Raw genomic sequence first — 14345 nt, forward strand, 5'->3', positions numbered from 1 at the left:
TTTCACAGCAGTTTGCTTATCTCAGGATCAAGATGATAATCCTAAGGGAGGTTTCTTGGATTGATTTACTCAGTACATACAAACTCTCTGAAAGAGTAACAGGGAGAAACCATGGGACAGAGAAAACAGGGAGAATTAATCTGCCTCCTGTTTTCCAGATTTATTTCAAGAGCATCTAATTCCCCCCCACTCCATTCTCTGGGCAACTGCTCATGACAATAGAGTCCTTGTTCTAGAATGAGAGATTTCATCTAAGTCCAGAAGTGGAGAGGACCCCAGGTAGGTGGAGAGCGGAACAAGAACAAGAAGGAAGTTGTCAAGAGCCTCTGAGAAAGTTCAGAAGGCTCGTGTCCCCAAAACAAGAAAGTTAGACACAAAGGACGAAATTCTATCCTATTCAACACCTGTTGGATGTCCAAAAAAAAGATAATCATCTTGACCTGAAGATGAAGGAACTTCCCATGAAGTCTACAATATTGTCCCTCTGATTTCAACTCCCCAATCTATAAAATTTTACAGCAGTTTCTAGTCTCTTATCCCCAAACTACTATTTAAAATGTCTTCTTGTACAGTTTTCTAAGCGTGTATGTAATACTTGCCCCCTCCCATCGTATTCTTGGTTGCTCTAAATCAGGGACGAAAGTAATACAGCTTAATAGTTAAGAACATTGACACTGGGCAATTTACTAACCATTGGAATTCTGTTTCTTAATAAACTCAGTCTTTTGTAACCTATAATGCAATAATGCATAAAAATCACTTTGTAAATGCCTGATACCTGGCACTTAAATATTTTGTATTGCTGCTATCATTATTATTTTTCATACCACAAATCAATTAATAAGGTATGGAGCATACCATAAATGTTCCGTCAAGTGTTTTTGTTCCATGATTGATCCATGCAGCCTATGCTTTTTAAAATACCCCTCTGTACAGGAAGGAATAAAATACTTCTCTGGGTCCTTTTTGATTTATTTGTCAAATGAAGGGATTAGACTACATGATCTCAGAACTCCATAAATTTACTGGTTATTTATTAAAGTTATTTGTTTTTGTTGCAACATCTACTTGCAATCTCTTCTAGCTACTAGCCAAGGTAAGTACGACAACATGTACTATTATGGAGAAATTATGAAAATAAGCACTGGGTGTGTGAGGTATGATTCACAATGATGACGCAGATGATGCTCCACTTAGATATCTAACTGCTCTACCAAAATCAAGCAGATACAAAACTGAACTCATCATCTCCTGCCATAAAATTGCTCTTTTTCTCTCTATCACAATGAGTAATTTGTCCATCCACCCAGGAGCTCATGGCAAAGACCAAGGTGGCATTTCCTTTAACCTCAGCGTGTCTTGTTATATAGACTCCATCCAGTACACCCCCAGGAGCACCACTTCTTTCCAGCCGCCATCATCTCTGTCTTGATAAGAGCACAATAATCGCCTTATTTCCCTACAATTATTCTCAAATCCTCTAATCCATTCTTCACACCCCCGGATATGTCCATTTTATTTTATTTTATTTTTTAAGATTTTATTTATTTTTATTTATTTATTTTTTTTTTAAGATTTTATTTATTTATGTGACAGAGAGACAGCCAGTGAGAGAGGGAACACAGCAGGGGGAGTGGGAGAGGAAGAAGCAGGCTCCCAGCGGAGGAGCCTGATGTGGGACTCGATCCTGGAACGCCAGGATCACGCCCTGAGCCGAAGGCAGACGCTTTAACGACTGCGCTACCCAGGCGCCCCCAGATTTTATTTATTTTTTTGACAGAGACAGTGAGAGAGGGAACACAAGCAAGGGGAGTGTGAGAGGGAGAAGCAGGCTTCCCACCAAGCAGGGAGCCTGATGCGGGGCTTGATCCCAGGACCCTGGGATCATGACCTGAGCTGAAGGCAGACGCTAAATGGCTGAGCCACCCAGGCACCCCCCAAATTATAATCCCTCCGTGTCTTCTTTAGTAGATTAGATTATAGGAAAAAAACAAACCACTCACCCACCGGCCTCTTTCTGTGCCCCCGTGATGTTGGTCATGGCCGTGCGACTTAGGCCATGTGATGCAAGCAGAAGCTGTGCCCATTGTTTGCTGTCAGTCTTGTTCTTTTGTGCTTTTGCTATGACCATGAGAAAGAGTTTCTTTTGGCAGCTACTGGCCCTTGGGCCTACACCACAGAGTGATGCGTGTGGAGCGGAGCCACTTCCGCTGACCTCAGATCGCACCCTAAAGCCAAGCCAACGCAGTCAACTTGTGTAAGCAAAAAATAAATGCTTACTGTCATATGCCCCTCAGAGGGTCGTTTGTCCTGCAGCAATCACTGATACAGCTTCATGTAAAATCCACTTAGAAAGACTTAAGATGACCTAAAAGGCCCCTTATAGGTTTCTTCAGCCTTGGCTTGTACCATGCTCCCTCTTCTTCCTCCCCACACTAGACTCTGACCACCCTCTCAGTTCTTCAAATATGTCAAAGGCCTTTCCCAGCATGGAGCGTCTACATACGTTGTGCTCTCTTGGCCTGGCTGCTGTTTCTGTCCTTTTAGTCAAGCCACCTCCGACTCATATTCAATCTATCCATCCATGTCCATGCTGTAGAAAAACAGCTTTAAACCTCCTCCTCACCAAACACCAGACTGCGAAGCCTGCCCTTATTACATAGTTCCTCCTCACTTTGTGCATTTCTTTCATTGCACTCAAGAGAATTGTGATTTATTGGCTTGGGAAAATAGTTAATGTCTCTTACACTGAAGAGTGAGCTCTGTCATATCAAAGATGAAGTCGGTCTTATTTACCTCTGTGCCATCATGACTATCTAGAGTAAACTGTTTGATGACTTGTATTTCCTTGATTGGAGCAGACTAAAATACTGTTTACACACTGTCTCTCTTATATCAAATGATGTCAGTAAAACTATTATATGTTAGAGCCCTTCAGGTGCGGGTTGTTTCAATTGAGCAGACAATTTTCTTGTCTTTCTAGGATCCAGTCTATTTCTCATATTCTTGTCACTATGATACATCCAGGTATGTCACCAGACTGAAATGATAGCTAACAATCTTTTCCTTGTTTTATTGCTAGCAATATCATTTGACCAATTGAATTATGATACCCCATTTGTAAACAAAAAATGTAGAAGAAATTATAGGGGCGCCTGGGTGGCACAGCGGTTAAGCGTCTGCCTTCAGCTCAGGGTGTGATCCCGGCGTTACGGGATCGAGCCCCACATCGGGCTCCTCCGCTATGAGCCTTCTTCTTCCTCTCCCGCTCCCCCTGCTTGTGTTCCCTCTCTCGCTGGCTGTCTCTATCTCTGTCAAATAAATAAATAAAATCTTTAAAAAAAAAAGAAATTATAACAGAACTTCTTTTTTAATGTTAAGGAAATTTTTAAATTAAAATAAAATGTTGCCAAGGGAGAAGGGTGAAATGAAAATATCTTGAGTCCAGAATTGTAATGGAGGAAGGGGCAAACCAGGTAACGGTTGGGAAAAAATCCAAACCTGTTATCCCATATGTGCAAGAAATTGTAATTGGCAAGAAAAGAAAGAGAGAGGGAGGGAGGGAGGAAAAGAAGAGAAGGAAGGAAAAAAGACTTTCTGTATCAGCAGCCCCAGGTGCTTGGAACTGAATTGGAACATAAGCTCCTGCCTGTAAAATAATATCCCTCACCAGGCTGCAAAAATAGCTGTGAAGGGGTTAACACACGGTCTGAAGGCTGGAACTCTGCCTGGGCCACTCTCTGCTAAAGCAGCTGTGTAAGCAACAGACTCTGTAACCTTCAGAGCAGCTGTTAGGAGCAGCAGAGAATGGGGGTCAGCCCATATGGGGAAAACAGGTCAAATCAGCATTTTTACACAGAAAAACTCAAGGTAAACCTTCTTGCAGAGTTTTTTGATAGGCCCTTCTATAGTAGCTAAAATCTGTTCTTCCATCACTATCAACCATTAGCAAGCAAGACCAGGAAGACCAGATTTTATCAGGCTTCTCTTCAAGAATGACCCACATAGATGGGCCCCCAAACACCTGTGTTTCCCTACCTGGGGACAAAACAATTTGATGATAAACTGAGCTGCATCTTAAAGGTTGTTTGCATGCTGTGGCTGGATTCTCTTAAGTGATATGTGGAAGGTACTTAACATTACACCCATGTAGAGAATGTTTATGGTCTGATCCACCCCAAATAACACCTGTTCCTGTGTTGTGTTACTGCCTCTACTCAGCCATAGGAATAAAAGAAAAATTGCCATTTTCTTACATATCCCACCTAGTCGCCACCGTTGACCTAGGGATACTTACCCAACAGAAACTGGATTAATAAGAGTATCCCACATCCTGGACACAGTTTATTGGCCTGGGATGGGGTACAGGTATCCTTCACTTTTCAAAAGTTCTCCTTATGCCACTTCGCTTTTAGGAAAGACCTACTATTAGTACCTGATTTCACTAATCCAAAGAAAGGTGAAGAGGATTTTCACTTTTAAGAAAAAAGAAAAGTGATGGGGCGCCTGGGTGGCACAGTGGTTAAGCGTCTGCCTTCCGCTCAGGGCGTGATCCCGGCATTATGGGATCGAGCCCCACATCAGGCTCCTCCGCTATGAGCCTGCTTCTTCTCCCACTCCCCCTGCTTGTGTTCCCTCTCTCGCTGGCTGTCTCTATCTCTGTCGAATAAATAAATAAAATCTTTAAAAAAAAGAAAAAGAAAAAAGAAAAGTGAAAATAGCGTTCAACCTTTGTTTGCAGTCTGCTGTCAGAGGCAGCACACACCCTGAGCTATGAGTGGCGCCCCCAAGCTCCTTCCCTGGGAACTACACTCAGCATCTTCACATCAAGCCACCAGAGCTTTGAACTGCATGTGTGAGCATCTGTGCTTTATCTTGATTTGTTTTGTGCATCCATTAGCAAGATGTGCTAAGGTACCAGAAAAGCCCAAGAGAGGTAGTTTTGGGGGTCTTGGAACACTCAAAAATTTTTTCCACGTAAATTGATGTTAATTGCTTCTTCACTTTACACCATTTTAGGTTTCATAGGAATGCTCTGCTTTCAGAGAGTGGGGTGACACCTGTACCTGACTTCTGTTGAGGTAATTTAAACTTTTCCTTGGGCTACAGTTTTGCTTGTTTGTTTGTTGTTTATTAACTTGGGATGTGAGAGAGAGAATTGGATCCCTCGGTGGTTCAGTTGGGGAGGAATGAGGGGGAAAGCTGCTGGCATCTCATTNNTGCTATGAAGCAAAAGCCAGAGAGGAACAGAGAGAAGAAAGATAGACCAACCTAGTGGCCATCAAGTGCATGTTCCAGTCATCTCGAAAACCAGCCAGAGTCCTGCTTTCTTTCACTTGCAACCTAGAATTCTGACTAATATACCCTGACCTCCAGTAACAACTCAGTAAATGAGGAATAGTGTTGACTATATATTTCAGAGACCCCACATCAAGATTCTTGGTCTGAAAAAAGGATTCCTCACATGTGTGATCTTTCTATATCGAAGGGTTACAAATGTGTAAATGCCCATGGATAATTTGTCTAATAGGTAGCATATCATCTTTTTAAAAAGGAATAAAATTACATGATGTTGGGAATACCCTGAAATATCCAGTAAGTACGGGTACTGTAATCTGGGGTGCTGAAAGCAATAGATATCATATGGAAAGACGCAGAACTGGACTCCTTCTCCACGAAGGAAAACAATTCTGAATTGAAAAAATGAGTTTAACTACAGTACCTAAAATCTGCATTAATATTGTGATTATACTCCGAAGGGCGCCAGAACAAATATATGTTATCCTATTGTTCCTGTGGAGAATTTCATAGGAAGAACTGTGAAGAGAGACTATATGTGTGTGTGTGTGTGTGTGTGTGTGTGTGTATTTGATATTAAAATATACATATATATGATAATAAAATTAATCGAAATGCTCTCCAGCCCTAAGCAAAATAGCTCTAGTAGCTAAGAGTCCAAGACTGCTCCTCCACCCAGGCTGGAGCTAATCAAAAGTGTGAAAGAGGCAAAGCTTGTTTTCAGTTTTTCTCACGAGCTCTAGATATATGCATCTCTCAAATGTAACTGTAAACACATTTCTTAGGAAACTGTCCTGGCAAAATTAATTGCTCCCTGCCCTGAGCTCCTATAAGATTATGCTTCTGGTTGAATCTCCCATCCTCTATGGTATTTACTTTTTTTGCTACAATATGAGCTTTTCAAGGGCAAAGATTGTTTTGAAAAATAATGTGTTAACCAAATTGATTGTTCTCTCCTCAAAGAAGTGAATTGAAGAAAAGAGTTAAAATTCAATAGCTAAAAAAATGCATTAAGATAAGCTCCCTGTGTTTCGATTCCCTGAGGACAAAAGCAATGACTGTTTTTGACCATGACCCAAAGTAACAAACACATTTTATTTTGTAAACCCGCACCACATATACATAGATATATAAAACCAAGACACAGATTCATAAAAACAGTGTTTATTTTTAAAACATGGGACAAGTTCTGACATGTAGTTCATTTTTTTCTCTTTAATAATAATGATTGTGATTCATTAAGGCAATTTCATGACTCTTGATGAGTCATGACCCATAGTTTGAAAATACTGCTCTAGTGAGAACTTATGGCTTGGTGCATGTTTTTCAGAGAAAGTGAGAAAGTTGAGTGAAATCCTCAAAGCAGGTGAAGTCTCAAAATAGCCAGGATGTCTATAGCTTACTTAACTTATAGGGCACAGAATTATGAATTCCTATAAATATTGGCCCAGGAGCAAAATTTAGAAGATTCTCCCACTCTCAAAATATCTTTTTATCTATATATTACAAGATTTGTATAAGGTAAAAGAAATCTTGAAGGATTTATTCTTTCCTTCAACAATTTATTGGGCACTGTGCTTTAGTCATTGGAGTTGCAGGTGTGAATAAAATATACAAAGTCCCGGTCCTCATAGAGTTTATAGTCTAGTGAGGAATACAGAGAATAAACACAGGCATATTTAATACAATTTCAGGTAGTGATAACTGTTACGGAAGAAAAGCAAATTATGGTGGAAAGGGGGAAGGGCTCTTTTAGATGGGGTGGTCTGGAAAGGCTTCTCTGTGAAGGTGATATTTGAAGAGGATCTGACTGAACCAGTTGAACGTCTAAAGAGATGTACCAAGCGGAGCAGCAAGTGTCATAAATATGTTGGTGCTAAAGTAAGGGGCTGCTGTGCAGGTGGCACGGTCAGTAGACATAGCAATCGCATCTGTGGTATAGACGGACCCCACCACAGCCCCTTCTGGGGGAAACTACCTTGAACATAATCACTGGCCATCTGACAGATGTAGGCACTCATGACAGTAACGTGTGCTCCCCTCTTCCTCCAGAAGGTCAGCCACCAGGTTTGGGCACTTGACCCAAGATTCCTAGACTTGGAATTGTTTTCAATAACTTGATAGAAACTAGGGATTATTTCCTCTTATGGGTTGAATTGTGTCCCCCTCCAAATTTCATATGTTGAAGCCCTAACCCCTGATACCCCAGAGTGTGGAAAGAGGTCCATTGATGATGTTATTAGTGAAGTTGAGGTCCTTCTGGAGTAGAGTGGTCCCTAATCCAATATGACTGGTATGTCCTCACAAAAGGGGGGAATTTGGACATAGATACACACACAAGGAGGACACTACGTAAATATGAAGATCTACAAACCAAGGAGAGAGGCCTGGAACAGCTCCTTCCCTCACCCCACCGATACCTTGCTATTGGCCTTCCAGCCTCCCGGACTACGAGACCTTAGTGTCTGTGGTTTAAGCCTCCCAGCTTGTGGTACTTTGTTACAGAAGCCCTAGCAAACTAATACATCTCCCCTGGGGAGGAGTTGAGTGGGTTCTATGTGTAGTAAGATGGTTAATATATGCGTGAATTACGGCCCATGCGACAGCCTACGACTTCTGTAGTTTGAATATCCCCATTTTTCAGCTGAGCCAACTACATTTCCCACCCTCCAGGGCAGTGAAGCGTGGCCAGATCTTGAAGCTCTGGCCAATGAGGGGTAATCAGATGGATCTTGTGGCCACTTCCAGCAGCCGTCCTTAAGAATAGCTTTGGCAGCTTTTTTCTTTTTCTGTATCCCTTCTTCCTTTCTGGTGGCTGGAATGCAGACGTGCTGGTGGTATTTAAACCATGAGTGACATTGGGAGTGGAAGCCATGACGGTTGAAAAAGCAGAATGAAAGGAACATGGATCATTAAGAACCGTGTGGAACAGAGTCATCATCACACCAGTGCTGAGTTGCCCACATCTGGACTTGGACATGAGCAAGAAATGGTCTTTTATCTGGTCTAAACCATTGTTTGGGGAGGGAGGTTAACTAGGATTTGCCGTGGAATCTAATCAGAACTGGTAGAAGCATGCGGGGTGAGAACAGGAGGAAAGCAGAACCCCAGGGAGGATGTCGGCCATGGAGGAAGAAAAATCAGACTGAGAAGGAGTAATCAAAGTGATACGAGGAAAACCAGGAGGAAATTATATCTGGAAAGCTAAAAAATATCTAAAAGAAGGGAGTAATAAAGCATTAGATATTACTGAACTGATACAAGGACCAGGATGTCTCCTGTTTCTCCAACTGGATTTGTGTAAGAATCATTGGAAGTCACACTAACATGCACAATATGACTCAGGAGGTCTGGGTGTGGAAGTTCTAAGAAGTTCCCAAGTGATGTTGATGTCAATGCTACTGGTACACTTAGAGGGGCAAAGGTTGAGGCCAGAGTGGTTCTCAAAGTCGGTTATTGAATCAGCAACATCAGCATCACCAGGAACCTATCAGAAATGCACATTCCTGTCTGCACCCCAGACCTACTGAGTCAGAGGGAGGGGAGGTGGGGTGGGGCTGGGGGGAGGCAGAGGTGGGGCGACAGTCTGTTTTACCCATCAGGTGATTCTGTTCACCCATCAGGTGATTCTGATGCCCTGAAGGCTGATAGCCATTAGTGAGAGCAGTAACAGTAATAACAATGACTCCCACAGACGTTGACCACCAACTGTGGGCCAGCCCCGTTAACACCTTTCTTACATCATCTTATTAGGTCCTCACAACAATCTATTTTATCAGTGAGGAAAATAAGACTGAGAGAGGTTAGGTGCTTTGCCAAGGTCACACAACTTGCAAGTGGTGGATCCAAGAAACAGCGTCTGTTCAGCCCCCAGTCCTGTTGTCAGGCCACTTTGGCAACTCTCCTTCAAGGGTCAACAGTGTTATCACTAGGAACGATTTCAGCGCGTCTGAATCAGAAGCCAGACTGCAGCGGCCTTGGAAGGGAGGAAGTGGAAAAGCGGGTGCAGAACACTTCTTCAAAACTTAAGACTTTGATGGAGAAAAGAGAAACCAAGAACTGGAAGGTAATGGAGTGTGTGTGTGTGTGTGTGTGTGTGTGTGTGTGTTTCTTCCTTGATCATCTGTTTTTAAGAGAGGGAATGCTCAGAACTAAAAGAGGAAAAAGAATCTCAAGATACAGGGATGTGTTAGAGATTTCAAAAGATCAAAGCTGAGCACAATCAGGGGAGGATGAACTAGGAAGAAAAGACGATCGATGATGTTAGGACTGCTTGGAGGAAATGGGATATTTTATCCAGGAAAGGGGAGAGGCTGAGGCAGAATATAATCGTGAACTTTGAGTATCTAGTGGGCTATTATATGGAAGGGGAACAAATCTTATTTTTATAGCTCAAGAGAGTGGACCAAGGGATGGAAGTTACAGGGGATAGATTTCACCTTAAAATGAGAAAGAACTGTCTAATGATTTAAGTTATTTGGAAACAGAATGACTTGCCCTTTGAGATGGTGATTTTCTTACAGCTGAAAGCGCTTAGGGAAAAGCTATTTGACATCCACGAGGCAAGGTGTATAAAGGATTATTCCTGTGAATTCAGTGGGGGGTTTAACTGTGTTAAAATTTTATGCTATGTCCCTGCACTCCCTGTTCCTTTAGTAAACCACTGAAGTATAGGTATTGCTTATGGTAGAAGGATTTTCTTTGTGTAGTTTACATCTTGAAACCTTCTTGCTCTAATTTACAAGTAAAGGAGATTACCTACATCTCTGACATTATCAAAACATATTTGAAATAATCTAAGTCACCATTTAGACTTAAAATCAGTGATTCGCTTTTTTTTATGGATCCTGTTTCTTTTTTTTTTTTTTTTAGAATTTTTTTTAAAGTTTTTATTTATTTATTTGACAGAGAGAGAGATAGCCAGTGAGAGAGGGAACACAGGCAGGGGGAGTGGAAGAGGAAGAAGCAGGCTCCCAGCAGAGGAGCCCGATGAGGGGCTCAATCCCAGGCCTCTGGGATCACGCCCTGAGCCAAAGGCAGACGCTTAATGACTAAGCCACCCAGGTGCCCCATGGATCCTGTTTCTAAGCTTCTGATCATTTTTTCTTTTCCTAGATGATTTTGACTACATAAACAAGTGACTGGATTTTCTTATCATGCTAAATTGGAATCCATCGGCAGATATTGTTCAGAACATTCTGTAGACATCACCATGACTTAACAGATAGTCTCTTCTCCCACAAGAGGCCATTATTTCCAAAGAGAGAAAATCATCTTTCAGTGAATTTATGAAAAGAAAACCCCAAAAGTTTGCACATCTCAACAAATCCCAAATGGACCCCAAATAATTTGATCTGTTCTTTTTTCTCATAGCCTAAAGACTTCAGCATAACCTGAAAACTTTCTGGTCTCTCCACTATGGACAGCCAGGCCTTTGGAAAGGAAGCCCAGGTGAAAGCCCTCTGCCTTTCAAGAAAACGAACACAACTCAGCAGAGTAAGTGGTGGCTTGTTTAGCGCACTGGTAAAGGGCAGAACACAAGCGATGGGGGGAGCGCTGGAGAGCAACACCATCTGTTGCACCTGTTGTGCAGAACAGTTGGTCCAGTGACCATATTGTGGATTGCAACCAAGAGTTGGCATTTACAGAATTGCTGCTTCCTCTTGGGTTCAAATTCAGTGGAGCAGCTAGTGCTTTGTGAAACTTGATTTAAACTTAGATTTTGCAAACCAACCAGAACCTTCCATATCTTAGAGTAAACTGGAGCACTCGGGCACTGACCCTTGTTCTTGGCTCAGGAACTTCGAAAGATGGCTCCTAGGGTTATAGTTAAGTTTTTAACGTGAATCGCAATATGTGGGCATGCTTTTGAGCAGAATGTCTTTCTCTTCACATATCTTTGTAATATTTTGTAGAATATGGTGATTAATCTGTGAGTATAGATACATACATGTGTATATATGTTTGTGTGTGTATATACATATATATGAATACATCATATGTATGCAATATTGAACATTGACCTCTCAAGCTTCAGATTGAAAGTAACAATTCCTGGGGCGCCTGGGTGGTTCAGTTGTTAAGCGTCTGCCTTCAGCTCAGGGCCTGATCCCGGCGTTCTGGGATCTAGCCCCACATCAGGCTCCTCCGCTGGGAGCCTGCTTCTTCCTCTCCCACTCCCCCTGCTTGTGTTCCCTCTCTCACTGGCTGTCTCTCTCTCTCTGTGGAATGAATAAATAAAATCTAAAAAAAAAAAAAGAAAGTAACAATTCCGCTTGACGTACTGTCACGTGATATTTGCATACACACATATTATTAGGAACACGTCAGAGAACGGAAAGACCATACACCAAGCACAGTCCATTCTTTTGAAATACTGTAAAGAAGAACAATGTTTTATATGGCAGTGTTAGACTGCTAATATTTGAGTCCTTCTCACATATTTGAAGGTAAATAAAATTTACAAACAATGTAGTCCAGAAGGACAGCATTCTAAGATTCCAAGGTGACCCTTGAAAATAATTTGCTGGTGGCACATACTACCATGTTTCATTGTGTTTCAAAAACTGCTATACTTATTTTTCTCACCTTTTAAAAGTACCAGATAATCCTCAAATGGGCCTTTTAAATTTATTTGTAATACAATCATGACATTTTAGTTAAATGACAAGAATTTTTGACAAGGTCATAATTCCTCAAAATATTTGGAAGAACTAGTTTGAAAAGTGGGTTAAAAAAGATTTCTTTCTGATTTAACTCCTGAGATTTTCTGTGAATCAGCTGCTCTGCTCTTCTGTTTCTTCTGAGAGCATTTTCATCCTGGTGCCTTGGAAGCAGGGCTGTTAACAGTAGACCACTAGGAGGCAGCATGGAACCGGCAATCAGGAGCCTTGGGTTTGGCTCTCCTCAGCGCCAGCCGTCTCCACGATTGTCCTGTAAACGCTCGAGTGTCAGTTTCCCAAGTAGAGCCACACGCCCCGATTTTTTTTTTTTAATTTATTATTTATTCGACAGAGAGAGAGATAGCCAGCGAGAGAGGGAACACAAGCAGGGGGAGTGGGAGAGGAAGAAGCAGGCTCCTAGCGGAGGAGCCTGATGTGGGGCTCGATCCCATAACGCCAGGATCATGCCCTGAGCCGAAGGCAGACGCTTAACCGCTGTGCCACCCAGGCGCCCCACACGCCCCGATTTTGATATAGCTATTTGGTTTTTAGAATGCGGTTAAGACCGCGCCCCCCTTGGAAGCCTGATGTACGGGAGGACATGGGTTGGGAGCACAAGGGTAGGTCACCAAGGGTGTGTTTGTGTGAGGGGAGCTGGAGCCTCCTGGGGGACTCTTCGCTCTAAAGCACAGTGGCTTGGTCCAGGGGCAGCAGAGTATGGAGAGTGTCGGCAAAGGAAGAGACATGAAGTACAGCCGGGGCTGTGTTGCTTACTCAGCTCTCTGGCTTCCTCCTACACCTCATGTGGGATGCGCTGGTCAATTCTTAGGGCAGGGCATATGCAGATGGGTATCGTTCTGTTCATTTGTAAGACGACATTAGCGCCTCAGGGATCAGGAGACTCCTCTCTCTGTGGTCAGAGCATTCTCTCCCTTTGGGCATACTGACCTGAAACACCAAACAATAATGGGAAAGCGGCTGGGTGACGACCGTTGAACAGTCGTGGGTATGGTGCGTCTGTCTCCCGCAGACGCGGTCTCAGGGGGACCAGAACGCTTGAAGCCCCGGAGCTAAAGCTACCCTTCGTTCTTAGTGGGGCATAGCACGGTCCATTGGTTTCATCCACGGGCCTGGGGAAACTGGTTCTGTATCTTCAAAATAACTTGACTAAATCCCTGACTTCTTCTCTGAGTTAGTGTTGTGATTCTGTGGAATCACCAAGCGATAACATCGCTTCGTGGTGAAGAGTTCTGGCCCTGGAGCCGGAGCACCTGGGCTCGCGCGGCGCTGCTGGGGCTGCCCGCGCTGGCATGGCACTGCCGCTCTCTGCGACCCCACCTTCTTCATCTCTAAAATGGGGGGAAGTCATAGTATCTCTTTTCCAAAATTGTCATGAAGATTAAATGAGCTAACACATAAAGCTTTCAACAGAGTGCCTGACACATGGTGAGCACTTCATTTTAGCTGTTTTGAAAATGCTCTTTCCTGTTTCCTTTGCAACTATTTTTTGTGGCCTTAATGAGTCTGATCTAAGTAATGACTTACTGTGCTCTCTAGCAGGGTGGTGGTATAACATGGTCAAGAATTTAATATATGCATTTACACCTGCTGATTCACATCAGTTCACATGGCCAGTTTTTTTAAGCAAAACTATTTTATATATACATGCTGATTAGTTTATGGACATAGCTAATTTTTTTTCCCGGTAGTATTATTACTATTATCATCATAATGAATCACAATGCTAAAATAAAACTTTTTTTTTCTATTAATGAGCATGTATTCCTTAAGCACAAGGAAAATAAAAATCTATTCCTGGTTGAAGTCTTTTTCAACTACAGTCATGGCCTTCAAAAGGAGACAATCTATTGATCATTTCCAGAGTTGTGCCATAGGGGGAGAAAAAAAAAGGAATAGAGGAACGGAGCCTTGGGGACATGTTTTGCATGTGCTAGCAAAGTCCAGTGTGAGCTCTCCACATTCCTGTGTCAAGATATGTTGTGCTGGGGCGCCTGGGTGGTACAGCGGTTAAGTGTCTGCCTTCGGCTCAGGGTGTGATCCCGGCGTTATGGGATCAAGCCCCGCATCAGGCTCCTCCTCTATGAGCCTGCTTCTTCCTCTCCCGCTCCCCCTGCTTGTGTTCCCTCTCTCGCTGGCTGTCTCTATCTCTGTTGAATAAATAAATAAAATATTTAAAAAAGAAAAAAGATATGTTGTGCTATCTTAGTCCCACTCCCACTGTAAGGTCAGAGTAAATGAAGAAAACACATAGTTCCAAAGTACTGGGGAAAAGTTGCAAAATAAAAATAGAGGACAATTTCAAACCACATAAATGAAACTTATGTAGCAATTCTAAGTAGATGCAATTGGATTTGTTTCTTTTGC

Source organism: Ursus maritimus, unplaced genomic scaffold (genome assembly GCF_017311325.1).
Source record: "Ursus maritimus isolate PB19 unplaced genomic scaffold, ASM1731132v1 scaffold_26, whole genome shotgun sequence".
Classification (NCBI taxonomy): domain Eukaryota; kingdom Metazoa; phylum Chordata; class Mammalia; order Carnivora; family Ursidae; genus Ursus; species Ursus maritimus.